This window comes from Rattus norvegicus, chromosome 1, assembly GCF_036323735.1.
Source record: "Rattus norvegicus strain BN/NHsdMcwi chromosome 1, GRCr8, whole genome shotgun sequence".
Taxonomy (NCBI): domain Eukaryota; kingdom Metazoa; phylum Chordata; class Mammalia; order Rodentia; family Muridae; genus Rattus; species Rattus norvegicus.
Genome location: NC_086019.1, coordinates 237,115,797 through 237,136,237, shown reverse-complemented (window position 1 = coordinate 237,136,237; position 20,441 = coordinate 237,115,797). Strand labels below are relative to the sequence as shown.

Here is a 20,441-nt window from a genome sequence, read left to right as displayed (position 1 = left end):
CACGCCAATACGACCAACAACTGCATCCGTTAACAGCTGCGAGGAAGGGGCCAGGGGTAGATCAGAACTTGGTAGTTCGCTTTAAACATTCAGCCCGTGTTATACTCAAAGCAAAAGGCCAGCTTCTTTGAAAGAGTAATAATAAATTTCTGAAGATGTTGACATAAGGCAGAGTTCCCTGAAGGACCTGCGTCTGGGTTAAATATCCTACATACTCTTCTCCATCACGGAGTAAAATATTGCCATTATGAAAAGGTCTATGATCAAGAGCCAAAATCATCTCCGGCTGCCTCGGACATTTTGTGTAAACGGCCACTTCTTTTAATAATGGTATCTGATTTGATGCTCTCAGAAAGTGCTGTTCATGCTTAGCCCAAAGCTAAGACGCTAGAGGCATACAAAACCGACAAAAGAGATTTCCTCCTTTCTCTGTGCTTCCCTTTGTTGACTGTTAACGTTGAACGTACTGGCGTATGATTGGCTTTTGCTCGGGAATGTATCCTTTAAGATGACTTGAATCCATGCTACAAAGCCATGACCATCACTGGCTCAGAATAAATTATTTCCTTCAAAGCAGGGTTGTAACTTTTACAGAGTAATTAATTTTTAACCATTCTGTGGGGGATATTGGAATTAGGTACCCATATAAAGGTCAGATTTTGAGTTGGGCAGGAAACAGTTTAAATAATAACCTGCCTGCACCAGTCATCAAAATTGCCTTTAACTATTTAAATTAAATTATTTAAATCCGTGTGTTGAAGTCAATAGTCTACCTTCTTGGAGACTTGGAGTTCGTACATAGCATAGTATTGATACCAGTCGGTCCTCACTGAGGAGCCGTGCCTGCCTTTGTTTTTCTCTATTTTCAGTAATTATTTGATCTCATAATCTTCTCTTCCCTTCCTTCCTCCCATGGGCAAGCTTGCGCAAACACATGTAGAAGAACTCTGCCCTAAAGGACCATTAGCTTGCATGGTTCTACAAGATAAGAAACTAAGGAATGCGAGTTTAAGGACAAACTCATCGACCTAGAATGTATTAGAATTGCAAAACTCAAAGTATAATCCAGAACTCTTTTCAAATCCCATTCTGAAAAACCAACCCTTTTATCCAGTAACAAGTCTTTTCCTCTCTTGCTATCTGAATTATTTGAGAGCCTATAGATGCTGTGTTTGTTTCCCCTCAATAACAGAGAGCAAACATTCTTGCAGATCGGCACGGCACTCACCTTAATAGTGATGGGAGATAGCTGGTCTTAAAGGATGTACTTTCCTGCAGTGAGCCCTTGTGCTAATGCAGTCAGGCTGCAGTTCTATTTATACTGTAGTAGCTCCTATTAAGCAGCACTGGTTACAGTAGCTGATGAATGAATGAAGTTATGCAAATGAAGCAATCTGAATGGAATGTGTGGGTGTGTGTAGCCTTCTCCTCCAGACACATTCCCAACAGAGCAGTCCTTTCAGAGTTATACTTAATTACTGTCTTATAGATGTAATCTTTAAAACGGACGCCCAGTGATGCCTTTTCTGGAATATAGAATATCTAAGAAAACAGAACAGACCATCTCTTCTGTAGAAGAGTCGTTTTGTTGTTTTTTGGGTTTTTTTTGTTTGGTTTTTTTTTTTTTTGGTTTTGTTTTGTTTTGTTTTGTTTTTTGCAGGCAAATATTTTTCTGATTTTTCTGAAAGGATAGATGAGTGCCCTTAGAAAGTAGGTAAATGTCTAGGAAGTATCTATGCTATCACTTTTTTTCTTCCTTCCATGCTGAAATCTCACACATGTATCTATTTCTAAGTAGAAAGTAGAATGATACTACAAATGTTTCATGAGCCCCCGTTTCCATTCTCTAAAATTAACACTGTATCCCGAGTGTTTTCTGCTTTCCATCCTATAAATTTATTTTTATCAGTCCCTTCTTGCTTAACACTTGGCTCTTTCTAGTGTTTTTTTTTTTTTTTTTTCCTCTGTTCACGTCAGTAGTCCAGCCGAAGGAGGGTGGCGCATGTGCACGATTCTTAGAAAATGTCAAAGTTCATTGGTAACACCAGTTTTACAGTAGTGGAATTTGCCACTGGATCAAGAGGTGCATGCACTTCATGACTTAATAGCTATTTCCATGCAACCTCCGAAGGTGTGTGTTGGTTTGTAGTTGGCTGACAGTCTAGATGAATTTTCTCCCTCTCCCGTTTCCCACCCCCACGGCCTGAGGCTGCCATAGTTGTTGTCACCTTTGACACACTTATCTTTCTGAAAAACAGGAATATTTTGAGGACACTATTCCGTGTGTTGTGGGTCTTGGACTGAATTCAAAGGGGAGAATGGGCCGAACACTGGCTTTCACAGCTTTCTGCTTGCTGGGTGAGGCTACCGTGTGAACAGCTATATCAGTATTCCTGCTGCCATGCATTCTCAACTGTGATGGGCTGTACTACCTGACCTGTGAGCTGGAATGAACCTTTTCTTCTTGAGTGGCTTCTACCAAGTATTTTATCACAATAATGAGATACAGTTAAGAAAGTCACCTCCGTCAGCAATGCTTATTGAAACGTTGTGCCTTGGTGCTTGGGCTTTTAAATGAAATCTTAATTGATAAATTTCGTGTGGAAATATCTAATTTCTAAATATCATATGGAAATGGTATTTGCATTTAAGAATTGTGAGTTTTGTGCCTTGCTTTAGGATATCATTCACATCTATGACTGAAAGAAGATTTGCCTACAGCTATTTTCTAAATTTTACTTTTTAATATTTTATACTTGGATTTTTTGATTGATTCATGATTACTATGAGCACAGAAATGTAAGTTGTGGTGAGGTGTGGTGATACACTCCTTTAATCCCATCTCCCTGGAAGCAGAAGACAATATATCTTTGTGATTTTGAGACCATCCTCAAAATGTATGTATGTATATATGTACACATGCATGTATGTATATGTATATATGTATGTTGTTTTCAACTGCTTGTTCGAATTATGTTTGCAGTCCAGTTTAGACTACGTAAAGTTTTGATGCGTTATGTTGGGAGCAGTGTGCAAAGGGCTGTGAGTAAAGGCCTCTAATAGTGAGAAACTTCTAAAATTTATTTATTTTTTTTGAAGCAAGGGTCTCACTATGTAGCCCCTGGCTGGCCTGGAATTCTCCATGTAGACAAGGTTGGTCTTGAACTCACAGGGATTCATCTACTTCTGGCTCCAATGTGCTGAGACCAAAGTGTGTACCACCATGCCTGGCTGATAGCAGGAAGCTTTTAAAATATTGAGAAACATTCAATGTGCTTTGTGAGCATAGTCTTCTGACTCTGTAAAGGGCCATCCCAAGAAAAAGAGAGTAAAGAAGACCAGTTTGATGGCCAATTAAAACACTCCAGACACAGTGAGAAAAGAGCTGGGGTCATGTTTGTAGGAACAGTACAAAGTGTATGAGGTTGAATGTGGGCCAGTCACACACTTCGCAAAGCCCTTGAGTGTCAGCATGAGAAACCCCATAGTTCTGAGTCTCAAACAAAAAAAAAAGTGTGAGCTGTAATCATTTCCAAAGTACAAATGTGTGTGGTGGCCTCTTTGGCTGTAGGAAGTTACGTTAAACAAATACTGCATTGCCATTTTAGGTCAGGGACTGTGTACCATCAGCATGAGCCCATGGGACAGCATGTGAAGATTTTCTTTTCAGTTGGGTGTATTATCTACCTCTGGTCAACCAGCAAGTCCTTTAGACACTCCTGCCCTCTTACGTGTCAGGCAATTCCCTTCACTGACCAAAGCTGTTGATAGGTCATCAGAATGTTGGTTTGGCTGCTGACTTTTCTTAGTGAGAATCTTGCTTTGAAAATGTGGTGAAGCAGATTGATTTCCTGTAACCAATCCCATTAAAATGCAAGGTCCTTTAGAAAACTTTTACTAGACATGTATACTCAACTTGGAAAAGTTGGATAATATCGAAAAGAGGAAATTCAACCTCTGACCCTAAAGAAAGTAATTAAATGGTTTGGAATTCATTTCAAGGAAACCTAACTTCACTGAGGTCTCTTGAGGTCATAGCAGTGATAGGCTTGGGTCTGTGCACAGAGGGCTGTCTAATGATGATGCCAATAATAAGCCAAACAGTTTGTTCCTAGGCTAGGTGCTGGGGCTGCAGTGGTGAATCAGTCAAAGTTCTGCCTTCCGAAGTTTACTCCACATCGGGAGGAAGCTGTTGAGTAATATTCTGGCAAATACAATCTTCCTGAGCACGGACTCAGGAACCTGGAGCAGAGCAGGTGCTGAGGAAGTGCAGTCCCAACTTACGTCAAAGGTCCATCCACAAGGTGCAAGGGAGGTCAGGGTGGGGCAGAAAGAAACACCTTCTGGGCAAAGAACACTCCTGGTTAAGGGGTCAAGTCAAGACAGGCTCAATCTGCTTAAAGAACAGGGGGAGTCTGGCTGAACCATAGTAGGTTCTCAGGAACATAGTGGTGGGGTTAGAGATGGCAGAGAGCAGGAGGCATGTTTGGCTGGGCTCAAGAAGCCAAAGGAAGCAGCTTGGTCTCAACTTAAAAGACAGAAGGAGCCAAAGAAAAGTTTTAAGCAATATGTGATTTGACTTTTTTTTTCATTTCTCTTTCTTACCTCCCTCCCTCTCCCTCCTTCTTTCATCCCTTTCTTCCCTCTCTCCATTCTTTCCTTTCCTCCTCCTCCTCTTCTAGACAGAAATTTACATATCCCAGACATTGATACAAGTCACGGAGTAGAGGACTTTTTAAAATTACATTCATTTGTTACTCATGTGCCATGAATAATGGATAATAGGACAACTTGCAAGGCCCGCTGCTCTCTTGTACTACCTGGGTCCCAAGCATCAAACTTAAGTTAGCAGATGTAGCAGGAAGCGCCTTTACCCACTGTACCACTTTAGTGACTCAGTCTGGGTCTTCTGACCCTCTTGACTTGATCTCACAAGTGCTAGAAGCACAGGCTTCCATCACACCTAGTTTCTGGGATGCTGGGGATTGAACCCAGGACTCGTGCTAAGCAAAAACTCTACCAACTGAGCTTTGTGTCCCGGCCTTTTAAAAACAAACAAACAACAACACAAAATCTATGGCTGCCGCACAAGAGACATCTGAAGGTCAAGAAGGGTGAGCAAGGAGTTTACAATAAATCAGACTCTACAAAAATATACTTATTGCTTTAAAAAATGTATATGTACTTATATGTCTGTGTGAGTTTATGCACACCATGCATGTGTGGGTGTGTGCCTACACAGGCCAGAAGAGGATCTCAGATCCCTGGAACTGGATTTACCAGTGGTTGTGAGTTGCCACATGTGGGTTCTGGCAACTAAATCCAGGCCCAAGAACAGTATGCACTCTTAACTGCTGAGCCATCTCTAACCCTTAGGACAGACTCTTCAGTGAGGAGAGTGGCGGTGACTGCTTCTGCACTGCTTTGGCCATCCATCATAAGTGAGCCACGGGCTTTTTCATTAGCTGTTTGGATATGATTGTCTTCCTTTTAGGGGTGAGTAAACAGTAGCTCACCTCTTGCCAGAGGGATAGCTTGGCAAAGGCTATACTAATAATTGTAAGTGAAGCCAGATCTGATAACAAGCTCTGTCCCTGGAGGCATGGGAGACGTTGATAGAATGGGGTGATGCTGAATTCCAGGGCCTCAAGTCATAGTTTACTATTTTGTCAAGCCTTTATGGTCTAACATGGGAAGATTCATGAGTCTGTGATGGGATCGCAAGGACATATTGCTAGTTCACAGAAAGAAGCAGTGTCCCCAAATGATCTGCCCTAGTTTTATTTCTACAGCTGTGATAAAAACACACCAACAAAAAACAACTTGGGAAACGGATGGCTTTTTCTTACGCTCCCAATTTCAGGTTATACAGTCCTATGGGAGAAGTCAAGGCAGGAACTTTAAACAGTATTCACATCGCATCGCAGCCAAGGGAAGAAAACGAATGCTTACATGCTGGCCTTTTGTGTTCAGTTCCATTTCTCTCCATCTCTATAGTGGTCAGGACCTTCCCCCTCTCCCAACCAGGGAATCGGCCACTCACAGTGGACTAGATCCCTCCACATCCACTAACCCAACCAAGACAATCCCCAAAGCCATCCATACAGTGTGGCCCGCTGCACACGCCTGCCCCAATTGGTTAGTCTCTTTTTCTCTAGCGATTGTAGGTCATGTCCCGTTGAAACCATCACCTGGTCTTAGCTGATAGAAGAGGAAGCTTTCTAACACAGTGTGACTTCATCACAGGACAGCGCTGACGCACAGTGGGTCTCTTACACCAACCCTCTGCCTTCTTGGGCACCTCTTGGGTGGTTTCACTTCCTTTTCTGGCGGAAGTCGGAATAAAAGATACACAGGAAGGGAAAGCAGCAGTGAAAGCTACCTCCTCCGCTTGAGCAGAGCTGAGTTACTTTCTCTTTCCTTCCTCCCACTGCTGTGAAATTTCCCTCTCCTGGGGAGGGAAAGGAAGTGCTCCCTGGAGAAACGTGACAAATCAATGAGTCCAGACAATCACCCGCGAGGAGAAGCGAGAAGAGGGTGAGAAGAGGAGAGGATGCTGTTATTCCTGGAAAAATTTCTGAAAAGAGGCACTTAGTATTTTTTAAATTATTATATTTATTTACACACACACACACAGAGAGAGAGAGAGAGAGAGAGAGAGAGAGAGAGAGAGAGAGAGAGAGAGAGAGAGAGAGCCCTGTGTTTGCCCTAGGAGACCAGGAGGGAGCTCCCTTACACAGATCCTGGAAAACAAACTGGGGTCTTCTGGAAGCGCGCCACGTGCTTTTAAGCACGAGCTGTCTTTATGGCCCCAGCTTTTATTACCTGTGACCCTCTGCTACCCACTGCTGCTGCGTCCTTGGCTCCCCCTTGGCCTCTATCCTTTCCCTCCGCCTCCTCACGCTGTAGCTTTAGGTCATAGGGCACAGCTGTCTTTCATCCGTGCCCACCGGCTTCCACAGCTGCACATCTTTGCTCACCGGTTCTTGCCAGTGATGCCGGATGTTTACCTTCCTAATACCCCACAGCTAAGTCGCTCGCATTGCTTATCACTGCCAACTCTGTTTCCGTGTCCCTTTTGTTGACCTGCGAACCCTTCGGGAGTAAGGGCTGTGGTGGTATCAGCGTCACTTTCCAGGTACTATTGATAACAGGTAATTAGTACACATTCTGTAGTTTGGATCAGTGCTTGCAAAATCTCCATGAACTAGGTAAAGTAGGCATCAGCCACGGAAGATGTGTGAGACACCACGGCTATCTCTAAGGTCTACAGAGCAGAGCCGGTGGAACTCTGGGTTGAGCGGTACCAAACTGGCACCACTCCGCTATTTTTGGCTTGCAGAGTGATAATTTTATGTATCTTAGCCTAATGGGAATCAGACTTCATGTTCCTGGGTGGCAATTCTTCCTGAAGTAAAGTAGCTGGCCGGCTCATGCTCTACAATCGTAGGTTACCCATTCAAATGTTCAGTTCAGGGCATCCCTTTATTTCCTGGCTTCCTCTTGAAACCCATTCTATAACTTTATGTGTTTTGGATGTCCCCGATGTGTGTGCACTAAGTCTGTAGTGATTTCAAAAAAGATAGACTGGCTTCCTGATCCTGACAGCTTAGGCTCAGGACCCCCGAACTCCCAACCCCCCCACTTCTTGGGCCTTACACTGTTCTATCAGGTTTAAAAGCGAGGCGAGTGGATGGGTGCGGTGCTTCCTGTCTCCCAGAGTCCCCTTTGGTACCTACACCTGAGCCTGCCCCTTGCCCACCCCTAGGATGCCATCCTGCTCCCCTTCCAGCCACTGTTACCTCCTGCACAGCGGTGTTCGCTTTGTTTTCTTTTGTTTTTCTGCATTCAGAAAGCTGTTAGTGCTAGAGAAAAGGTGTGTGTAACGGCATGAATGGTGCACTCAACAAACAGAGCTTTGCTTTTAGTTTAACTCTGAAGGGCAAAACAAGTTTTTTCTCCTACCTTAGACTAGGTTTTAAGTAAAACTTAATAAGTAAATACATAAATGACTATAATAAAAATTCAAAATTAATATGAAATATCCAATAGGAATAAAGTGTTTGTTTCATTCATTTTTCTCTTTATGTCCATTCCCAACCAGGAACATATCTTTTAAAAATTACATTATGTAGGGAGCCGTATTGGATTTGGGCCTGGCCGCTTTGTGACTGCATAGCTCAAGGTGGCTACGTGACTCTGGGCTGCATGGCCACAGAGGTTCAACCTTGAAATGACTGCCATACAGACATGAGATTGTTGAACTAAAGCCTCTCCCAGGAAGACCCTGGGAGCAATGACAGGATGTTTCAGCCTGAGCAAAACACCGGATGTCCCTGAGCAGATTCCTGAGAAGGGTTCGACCTTTTCAAAGAACATGTCCCCGGAAGACTGTTGCCTCTTTGTTATAGGAGGATATCGTGCAGTGTAGTGATTCACCTTATATCCTTGGGCACTTCCCCAACCCCTAAGCTTCAGTTCCAGCTTCTATTCCTGCCTCAGAGCTTTAAATGCTGTACATTTCTCTCAATAAACGAGACCTTGACAACAGAACTTTTGCTTGGTCTCCTTCTTGTCTTGCCCCCCATTTAGGCCCAAGGGTAGCGCCCCTTCGGGACCCTGAATAACTGGGTCCCCGCTGGCGGGGACAACATTATACATTATAATAACATATTACATATTAATATATTAATAAATATAGTAAAAATATATTAAATATATTTAACACTTGAATAAGCACTATGTGACAAGTATGTACTAGATTAAGTGTTTTTACATAGTTACATATATGATATATATTACTATATAATATATATATATATTCACACTTGAATAAGTATTGAGTACCAAGTACTGTACTTTACATAGTTAACTGGGTCATCGCAGCAATCTTGCCAGGGTGGATACTATGTTCTGTCCTACACAGATGAAAAGAAAATAGAGCACAGATATGTAAGTAATTCACCAAGGTACAGTGGCTAAAAGCCCAAGCAAACACTTTAAGGAATGGGTGGAGAGTCCTGATCCTGTTACATTTCATCTCTATTGCTACCCTCACATCCCAGCAAACTTCCTTTGCCATTCTGAGATTACAATTTCCTAGTTGGCAAAGGTTTGCTCTGCTAAGAAAACAAAACTAGAAGTTTGCCTTGATCTGGATCATTTGGCCCTGTGAGTGAGGGTCATACTCAAGACTTAGGGTATCATGGGATGTGATCTCTGTAGAATGTGCTGTGGTTAGAAAAGGGAACTCTCAGAGCATTTCAAGTCAAAGAACAATTTTCTTTAAAAAAAAAAAGTATACATTTTGTTACCAGTGCATAAACAAAAGGCAAAATCGTTAGTGTATTAATAAATGCATGGTTTCTAAGTTTAAAGTCACATTTGGTCATTATAAATTCAGTTAGACAAAAATTATTTCCAGCATAATGGTGGATTAGTTACCATGGAAACCTTCCTGACAAGAATGCTGAAACTAAAATATTAAAAGGAATGGTCAGGCCTGAGAGATGGCTCAGCAGTTAAGAGCACACACTGCCTTTGGAGAAGACCTAGGCCAGTTCCCAGCACCCACATGTTGGCCTACAACTTCCAGTAACTTGAGTTCCTGGGTACCCAACACTCTCCTGGCACCCAGAAGCACCAGGAATGTATATGGTACATATACATGTACGTGCAAATAAAATATTAATACACATGAAATAAAAATAAAACCTTTTAAAAGAATCAAAGGCTGCGTGTAGTGGTACACACCAGTGATCCCAGTACTTGGGAGACGGAGCAGAGGATCTCTGATTTGAGGCTAGTCTGGGCTGTAGTGTCCAGAACACTGTAGGCAAGCTCTGTTTCCGTCTAAAACTGTCTTTTATGTCCCAGAAAAAAAGATAGAAGTTATACCAAGTGCCAAAGTTAGGGGATAAGGCCCAGGACATGCCCAAGGTGGTGATTCTAACTGGAAATTGAGTTCCCAAGGAGCTGCAAACAGAACACAGGAAGGACTGAAACAGATAAACCAGAAACACAAAAGGAACAGCTAGGAAGCCAGCCTCAACCATGCCCCTTTGAGAGTTACTTGTCCTCTGACAAGTGTGTGTGCTGACATCATGGTGCCTCTGTGCTTCCAAAATTCTGACCCAGATAATGACACATAAAGCAGTTTTAACATAGTAGTGCCCTAAAAACAATGAGAACAGCAAACACAGATCTTAGAGATGGTAGCCAGGCGGAAAACCACCAGCTATTCCTCACGAGAGGCTTTGGGGCAAATGAATAGTTTATAGTCCAATTTGACAAAGTAAATATGAGTTCTGAGGATGGTGGCAGGAGCTGACAGAGAAAAGAAGCAGAGACCGACCACCAAGGCTTCATTCATTGGAACGATCTGCAAAGGTGTGTGACACAACTAGTTTTTTTTTTAAAAGATTTATTTATTTATTATATATAAGTACACTGTAGCTGCCTTCAGATACACCAGAAGAGGGCATCGGATCTCTTTACAGATGGTTGTAAGCCACCATGTGGTTGCTGGGAATTGAACTCAGGACCTCTGGAAGAGTAATCGGGTGCTCTTAACCGCTGAGCCATCTCTCCAGCCCAACACAACTAGTTTTTAATCTGTTTATCGAGCAAAGAAATGAAAAGTATGAAATATGAAACTTTTAAAACAAGTATTAAGACGAACACCGAGTATAGCAGCTAAGCATCAGATTTGACACGGGTGGATCAAGTCCATGGCCTGGGAAGTGTGTGAAAGCCTTCCTTCAGATACAATCCACAGACATGAAGACGTGGACACGTGAGAGAGAGAGGGTAGGAAATTTGGAGGGTAGATGGAGACAGTGTGCTGTGTATTTGAGGAAGCAATATTGAAGATATGTATGATGGCTGAGAACCTTTCAGAACTTTCTAAAGAGGTCAGTTCTCAGATCCAAAGACACCAAAGTGTCTCAAGCAGGAGCGAAGGTGGAAGGAAGCACTCTGCATCTTGAGGTATTACTCGTGAAACTGATGAACATGTAAAGAGAGAGAGAGAGAGAGAGAGAGAGAGAGAGAGAGAGAGAGAGATTATAATGTCAGTTCCCAAAGAGAGAAAAGCTGTGGGCTCGAACAAAACCAAAGTTTAGAGTAGGCTTCTGGGTGGATGGTTATGTTTTACATTAGCCCCAGGATCTTAAAGCTAACACCAGATAGTCAATGAAGTACCTCGGGCATCTAGGAAGTCCTCCTGAGACTGCAGGGATGGCCCCAAACACCTTACTTTACTGGTAAGGCATATGACGTGGTGAGCTGGAGTCTGCTGGGCCGGGGAGCAGGACTCTGGGGTTTCAGCTCACAGGACAGTTATTGTGGATATCATGCTCCCATTCTCCTGGTGTTTCTTTAACATGCTAAACAACAGCAGAGAAGAAAGGAAATGTGAGGAAAATTACTGGATATCCGTCAGGGAGGGGTTTGTTTTGGCCATTCTTGTCTTGTGTGTGGGATTGAGTGACTGACTACCGTGAGCCTTTCTCTGGGAAGACTCGGCTCATCTGCTTGCTCTGTTGCATGATGGGACGGGATGGAGTCTTATTTGTTTCCTTATAGTTTGGAAAACGTAGGAGGGCGAAAGAGGCAGGTTGTAGGCATGTGCTCAAGGCTGAGTCACAGCCACTACGTTGTGTGGAAGGCAGCAGAGGACAGGTAGGAGAAAGCTCCGTGTATACAAAGCTCAGGAATATTCAAGGGAAAAAGGTGCCAGACCATAGCCAGGCTTTTGAATCAGTCAGCTTACCAGAAATCCAACCTGTTTTCCTTCAGCTCCCTTTAGAGCCGGTGTGGCTTGCTGTCTAAAATGTTTATACCAAAGACCCACAAAGGAAAACAGTTTGCAAGAATAAGGAATGGTGACCTCAAAATGTATCGCTCTGCTCATTCGTGAAGACAAAATATTATATGCATGCATGATAAATTATTTCTGGTTCTTGCCTAATTTACCACGGGGATATTCTGCCAGGTCTGAGGGGGACTGCAGCTGGCAGCGATTCAATCAAAATAGATTGCTTAAGTGAGGATGAAAACTCGAAGGCTAGTATGAGCCTGGAAACAGTACCTAGATCCCAAAACTTCAGATGGTTTCCGCAGTGTGCACAAATCCGGAGCATAGCCAGGGTAATGTTGCTGGCAAAGCCCTGGCTTTCGTCACCTGGTTCGCTGTTTATTTTTAAGGGAAGCACGAGGCTTTTCCAGACTGCGGTGCTCTGGATTCGTGGGTTCAGCCTCAAAGGAAAGCACACCGTCTCTTTAAATTACGACCCCTGTAAAGGAGCAGGCTCGCTTGAGCTGGAGGAGTTGCTCAGATACACAAAACACTGAAAGGAAGTTTGTTTTCACACACACACACACACACACACACACACACACACACACACGACAGGTTTATATTCAGAGCCAGTACCCCCAACTCCATTCTTGGCACACGGGATACTCCAAGAAGCTCCTAGAGTAGACCCTATGCACCTGTGGACTGCGTTTAAAGGCAACCTTAAAACCATCAAGGACTAACAAGGGGAGCTTCTGAAAGAGTGAAGCATGTGTTTTTAGAAATGAGGAAAGAAGGTTCTAGACTTTAACATTTAAGACCCAAAGAGGGAAGCTCAAAGCAATAGATACAATAGCAAGATTACAGTCATGGAAATGTGCCAACTCCATTTAATTATAAACACATGCACACACACATACATACACATACACACACATTACACACATACATATACATACACATAAAAGCACACACATACATACACACGCATACATACACACACGTGCACACACGTAAACACATACACATACAAACACACACATACAACACACACACATACACACACCACACACACATACACACATATACACATAAACATACACAGACATACACATACACACACACATACAAACACACACACACATTACACACATACATATACATACACATACAAACACACACATACATACACACGCATACATACACATGCATACATACACACACATACACACATACATATACATATACACACATTCACACACATACACACATACAACACATACACATACACACACAAACATACATACATACATACACTACACACACACACACACACACACACACACACACACATCTATGTTTTCAAGCCAAGCAGGTTAGTTCACACCTGTAACCTTAGTCCTCAGGAGGCTGAGGCAAGAGGACTGCCACAAGTTCAAGGCTGGCCTGGGTTACACAGTGAGTTCCAGGCCAATCTGGGTCACAGAACAAAACATTATCTCAAAATAAAAGTGATCTGTTTGTAATTCTTATGTAAATGTGTGTGTGTTTGTTTCACAGAAAGGAGGTCACCTACTGTTTAGAGTAGAGTGCTTGCTGGTTAACTGAAAACAAGTTTCAAAAGTTTGCTTTGCCTGAACCTTTAAGGAAGATTTATTTATCATTTTATGTGTATGAGGGTTTTGTGTGCACTGCGTGGGCAAAGTGCCTGTGACTTATGTCCATCCATGTATGCCTGCAGTAGCCAGGAAAGGGCATCAGATTGCCTGGGACTGAAGTTAGAGTCCGTTGTGAGTTGTCATGTGGGTGCAGGGAACCCAACCCAGGTCCTTGCAAGTTCATCCCAGAACACGGAACATCCCTCCAACCCAGGGCCCAAGCTCGCTATTCTCAGGCCTCTGACCCCCATCCAGAGGTAAGAATTGTCCTTGGTGGGGTGTGAGGCAGAGGGTTGGCTAGCTGTACACAATCTCAGTCAGCCTGAGGTGCTTAGGTGTCACATACAGAACTTCTGTGTGATGTGGTTTATGAAATGTGATAAATTAAACAAAGCACATCATTTATTACATAAATTGTCTACTACTTCAACAGTGTTATAACTGAGAAAATTAGTGGGGTAGATTATAATTAATTAGTAATAGCTTAACAAAAGCCTAAGTAAATTTTCTTAATGTAACTACCTTCAAAAGTCTAAAACTTCATTGTTCTTGGTGCTCAACCCCCCAACCCTGTGAAATTAACCCTTTAAAAACAAACATAAACAAAAGCTACTGCGGTAGAGCATTTGAGCTAAGGATTATGACAGAATCTTACTATGTAGCCCAGGTTGGCTTTCACCTGTCTGACTCCACCTCCCAAGTGCTGTGATTAAAAGCCTATGATACCCCAGCCAGCAGCAGAATGTTTCAAAAGTACTTCTGATCCACTGTTTTTCCCACTGAAACACAAGTGCAATGTGAGAATTTGCTTGTTTTACTAACGTTTCCTTCCCATATTAACGTTGCTTTGCAACTAGGACGTAGGGGAGGAGTGCCTGCTAATTATAGGGATGACCTTTTTTTCCCCTAAAATATGTTTAATGCAAGTCTGGAGTGGGGAGAAAAAAAAAACTCAAATAAATGACATTTCATCAGACTGGCAGAACATGTTTCCAGGCAAGGTATCAGAATGTCTAAGATGGGAGAGAGAGAAAATTCCAGAAGCATTGACAAGTTTGGTGTAGATCTGGAATTTTCATGCATCACTGGTGGAAGTGTGGATTGCTACAACCTCTATCAGAAACAATGTGGCATTTCCCACTAAAGCTCAACAAATGACATCTTTGTCTCACAAGTTTGCCTGGAAAGTAGGGACTCAATACCAAGGCACAGATGCGTTCACCAGAAGGCAGCTAGAGAATGCTCGGAGCTGGTCATACACTCTAAGCAGGGAGCAGCACGCACGTCCATTCGAGCCGTCACAGATAAGTAGAGGTACGTTTATTTAGGGGAGTTCTAACGAGCTATGTGAAGTAAAAAGCTTCTGCTACTCGGACGAATAACAAAGTTGTGTGTTAAAAAGATAATGCTGAAGGAAAAGCACGAGGCAGGATACAAAGTCTGGACCAGCGAAAACTACAACATCAGGCACTTAAAAATTAAGCAGACCAACTTGTCATTTGTGGCAATTTGACTCAAAAGAATTGCTAACTAAAATGACCTAGCCAAAACAATAATAAAACTCTAAGTCCACAGTGGCATTCAGAAGACAAAGCAACTACAAAATATTTTCCAATTAAGATATTATTTCGTGTCACCTATCTTAGAAAGTTAATTTAAATCCATCCATATGGCACAGCAAGGCTCTCCCTTGTACAAGGACTACAGTCGCTCCCAGTGCAGCTCTCATGGGGTTTCTCGTGTGTTTTCGATGTCCACATTGGAGGGCAACAGAAACGCTCACGTTGAAGAGCAGGCAGTTAAAAGCTCCACGTTTCACAATGACACGTTCCCAAGCCAGCTGGCACAGCCAAAGGCCAAAATCCAGAGCTCAGTGCTGGCATTTCGCTGCCAGGCTTCAGCGATGTAATTGTGTAAGGCTGGTGGCGTCTCCAGCTACCCATCCCCCATCACTTCCTGTTTTTATTGTTTTTTGCATAGGATTCCTAGTGGTCTCTGTTTTGGCTACCAGAAATTGGGCTAAAGTAAAAACATTAAGTTACAAAGACTGTTGAACGCTGGTCTCCTCATCCGTAAGACTAATAACAGCGCCGTGCACTGAATATTAACTGACAATGACACGTTTGAAAGTTGAAGGCATAGGGGTTTTTCATGCATAGCTAATGAGAGTTCCTAGCCATGGAGCTAAGTGAACCAAGCATCAATCCACACTTTGGATTGCTCCACGGTCTAGTGATTATGCATCACACGTTAACAGAAGTACTCTTCAGAGGTCTGAAGATGCACAGACATTCTGGGGCAGACTTAATATGCGGCAGCGGCCATCCGCTGGATCCCTGCCTCCGCACTTTAAATGGGGCTGATAGCAGGCTGAGTCTTCCTGACCTAGTGACTGTGAGAACTAGGTTTGATTCGAAACTACTGAATGGAAAGGACTGTTAAGTACCCCTCTTCTCAAAGATCACACCAAAGAGATTCCCCGCTGTCGTATCAGAACTCTAATAGCTTTAATACTTCTGTGTCTGAGTCTGCTCTCTTGGGTCTGATACCAAGGACCAAGGAGGCGCCTTCCACTTGATATAATGAAAGAGATAATAGCCAAATGTCCAGATCACAAGCTTGATGTCACATCGGAGGCACGACACTCTCTTCAGCTCTTTTTATTCCTTGCAGTTAAGAACACCCAGTTTAACTTGCAGAGATCAGGGAACCTGCAGGGCTCTGACCCAGGTCCTCTGCATGCCTGTTATGGCTGAGTCGCTTGACCACATTCCTGTGGAAATCGTAACAGTGGGTGCAGGGACTGTCCCTGACTCTTTTGCATACTTGTGGGACCCCTTTCTTCCTATTGGGTTGCCTTTGCCCAGCCTCGATGTAATGGTATGTGCCTAGTCTTATTATGGCTTTTTATATGATGTTCGATTGATGTCTGTGGGAAGCCTGTCGTTCTCTGAGGGGATGAGGAGAGGGAATGGGTCCGGAGGAAAGGATAGGTGCGGATGGGAGAAAGACTGAGAGGAAGGGATGGAAGGGAAACTGTGGTTGGGATGTAATATATAAGAAAAGAATACAAAAAAATTAAAGCACCCAGTTTATTATATTAAATGTCTTCTAGATAACGATAGCTACGTTTGTATTCACAAAACATACTCTTAGGTCAGAGAAGGAAAAAAATGTGCCTTCTTCAATAAAAATAATCTATAGCTCCATTCAGGGATTATGTATTTTGTTGTTGTTGTTGTTGTCACACATTGGCATTTCAGTTCACCAAGTACATAAGAAGTTACGTAGAGATCTGATGAAGCGTGGACTTGCTTTTGTTTTAAGGCAGGCAGGCTTTCACTGTGGAGAGTCGTGACTGGCCTGGAACTTGCTTTATATACAGACCTGGGAAGGACACACAGAGATCTGCCTGCCTCTGCCTCTCCAGGGCTCCACCCCATCTGTCTACAAAATATTTTTGAACATGATTGGTGTGAATCTGGACGGGTCGTATACAATAGATGCACAGAGGATAACAGAAGATACCACCCAGGGAGGGAAAACCCAAAGTAACACATTCAGGGTTGAGGAAGCTCCTGTTTGGCTGTGAGATATGGGGGTTGGGGTGAGGGTAGGGGGAGAAGAACCATGTGCGGTAGCTCAAGCCTGTAATACCAGCATTTGAGAGCCTGCAGGTGGAGGATTGTTGTGAGTTCAAGGCTAGCCTGAAGGGTTCCCAGCTAGCCTGGGTTACAGTATGAGACCTTGTCTCAAAACCCCCAAACTTTCTTTAAATGGGGGAAGGGGTAGGGAGCTGTCAAGAAAGCTCAGCTAGTTAAACCACTTACTATGCAAATCCAAGGAGCCCAGTTCAATCCTCAGAACCCACAATAAAGGTGGAAGGAGAGAAAAGACTCTACAGAGTTGTCCTGTGACTTACATGCGAACACACCCACACGCATGCACAGGCACACACACAGGTGCACACGAACACATGCACACAAAGAAGTGAGCTAAGGAAAACATGACTAAGTATTATTTCTTAAGTATCTGTCATTCACAAGCCAGCAAGCTAACGGTGGTTAAGACAAGCAGAATAGCCATACATAGCAATGAAAGTTCGATTAAAGTCCTCCCCAGAATGTTGAGTCCCTATTAGGACTCTGTGGGATTAACGAGCAAAACATTCTTCTGATGATTTTTTTTTTACTGCATTCTCAGAGGAACTCTAAGGAATTTTATTTTTAAAAAATCATTTGATTTATGAGGTGTTCAACATGGAAGGGAATTGGATATAAATTGTAAAACACCTAGCCAAGTTTGTGGGTGGATCCCTCTCGTTCATAGCAACAGCAATCATAAAAGAAATAGAGAACAGGCAGTAGCTGGTGGGAACCTCTCACTAGAGTAACAGTGGGCTCAGCCCTGGCCAAAGAGGTGAATGTTTAGACTATAGTGTTTTCTCACTAATATTTTACCTTTGAAAGTGACGGGAATTTTGAATCAAAAATTCTTCTTCCCAGAGAGGCTTTAAGACATTAATGACAATGGTTAGAAGCTTTTTTACTTCTTTGTCTTTTGTTGTTGTTTCTTAATGACACTTAGGATTTTAATCCCTGACCTGAAATTTATCAACTTTACAATTCATTATGATAGGTACAACCTTCCTGAATCTCACTTTCTTGGCATCCCAAATCGAGACAGTAACATTTGTGTCACCAAGGTTGCAAAAACAGAATAACTGGAAGATTATCTAATGTTCAGTAGACAGAAATGGAATCTGACCTATAGCCTCCGAAAGTCACTTCCAACTTGTAGAACCAGTCACAGACCTTCTCTTGAGTAGGGTTTTGGTGATGTTTGTTTATTTGATAGTTTTGTTTTGTGTCACATTTCACACAAGAGGGGGCAAAAATAAGCCTCAGGAATGTTGGATAAAATCCAGATTCACATAGCTGATAAATGATAGCTAGATAAATGGATTTGAAGCTGCCACTAAAACCCGTGGGTTTTTTTTTTCCTATTGCACTAAGTCATGTGTTTCCCCTAAAGGAAAAAAATTCTCAGGGGTATAACCTACCAGTGGCAAAAGCAGTATTTCCAGGAGGCAGCATCAGCAAGGGGAAAGTTCCCCCAACTTCCCACATTCTTTGGTCTCCTCTCATCCTGAGGTCTGCCTGCCTGTAGGGATTGCTCCCTTAGAAGTGCTGTCACAGGCTGGACAGACAGTTCAGTGGTAGCATGCTTACCCAGTGTGTCCAAGTCTTGGGTTTGTGTCACAGCACCGTAAAACAAACAAAAATGTTCCTTTTGCACCCAGACATTGACACCAGAGAAATGGTAAGAAAATGGAGGAATGAGAGATCCTACCGTGACCCCAAAGCCTTTGACCCGATCGTCATTTTACATTGCCCCACAGAATTACGGTTCCTTTCTACTGTTTGAGTAGTTCATATTTGATTGTGCAGTATCTAGCTGTCCCTTCTGCAAATTGATGCTCAAAGGGGGAATTCTGTCCCCCCAACCTTGTATGTTCAGTGTTTGCAAAAGTGCCAACTGTTACATAAAAGATGCATTGATTTTGGCAAAGTCAGACTCATGTTGTAAAACACAAAATGAAAAGCATATTATCAGATTTCTTAAGCATAAATATTCCCAGGCACTTATCTATTTTCTCCCTGCACTGTTTCTTTGTGGCATTTCCTTCCAATGATTTAATTTCTGGATGGAGTATAACTTTTTAACAATTGATACTCCCATTCCCAGAAATACCCCTGATATTCCTGCCCACAAAGCTCTTTTCTTGTGACCCTCGGCAGACTCCGGAGTTAACCATCCTAATCTGTCACCTTTTTATCTACTTCCAACACGATCTCTCCTGATAGTTTAAGCTCTCCATGGAATTATTTTTTTCTGTTAATGGGAAGCATACTGTTAGGAATGATCCAATGAAATAGCATTTAGGTGCCAGAGGCCATCAGAAGTGACTGCTCACGCTTTTACGGGAGATCCAGATCCTCTCAGAGAAGAATGGAGACAATGTGAAACTTGAGCCAAGAGGGCAATAGTACAAGCTACACGGTATGCTTAACTGTTTAAGGGGACTCTTCCTGTGTGACAAGGCTCAGGGGCCCCTAACTCTGAGAGATCAGAGGATGCTGAGACGTTTGAAACACAGAGCTGTGTGTCATCCAGGAGGAAATAGGAAGAGAACCATCAAAGATGTGAAAGACAAAAGTGAAAAACAGTTTTCCAGGATGCTGGACACAGTGGTGGACCACAGTAGCCAGTCAAGTGACTTGAGGAAGCAGACGCAAGTGGGAAACAAGTGTAGATTGGGAAGACAGCCACATGCGGCCTCCGGCTCCTGCGAGAGCACAGTATAGGGTATTTCATGCTGTGCTCTGTAATATCTGAACGACATACGTGCAGTTAGAGCAGTGGTTCTCAATCGGTGGGTTGAGACCCCTTTCACAGGGTCGCATGTCAGATAACCTGCATATCAGATATTTACATCACGATATTGTAACAGTAGCAGCATTGCAGTTCTGAAGTAGCAGTGAAATAATTTTATGGTTGAGGGGTCACCAGAACACGATAAGGGTCGCAGCAGTAGGAAGGCTGAGAACCACGGATGTACAGAGAGGTAAAGCAGAGGAAAGTATAAGGAAAAAAAAATTGCCAGGAGCATAAAGGACTAGCAGTCTTCAGAAGAAAGTCTCTGGAGTGAATAACGTCACAAATGGTGAGTGTTTTAATGTTTATCCATTTAGATTGTTGATTCCTTATTTTTACCCACAAACGCTCTGTTCTCAATTTTCCTGTAACCTTCCTTTTACTCACAGCCACTTGCAGACAGCTGCTGAGCACAAAGGAGGAAGCTGGATTACCTTCTTGCTTTGTAAAATTTCGTGGCAGTGGGGATTCAAAGACTAACACTGTCTACATCATGCAGTTTATTAATAATTTTAAAGATCACCCAAAGGGAAGCAATTAGCAAT

At 42.9% G+C, this 20,441-nt stretch overlaps 1 protein-coding gene across 7 annotated transcripts in view; it reads right to left on the bottom strand.

Moving 5' to 3' along the window:
* Il33 (interleukin 33) overlaps nt 1–20,441 on the bottom strand; it is a 34,420-nt gene that overhangs the window by 13,660 nt on the left and 319 nt on the right. For 2 of the 7 annotated variants that reach the window (XM_039084466.1, XM_063268631.1), the window contains exon 2: nt 11,203–11,387. The exons of 2 other annotated variants lie outside the window; for them this stretch is intronic. The gene's annotated coding sequence lies outside the window, so the exon portion shown is untranslated. Of the gene's footprint in view, nt 1–1,228; nt 7,639–8,864; nt 8,916–11,202; nt 11,388–20,441 lie in introns of those variants that run through there. 3 more of the 7 variants (XM_063268636.1, XM_039084481.2, NM_001014166.2) reach the window with 3 other exon arrangements.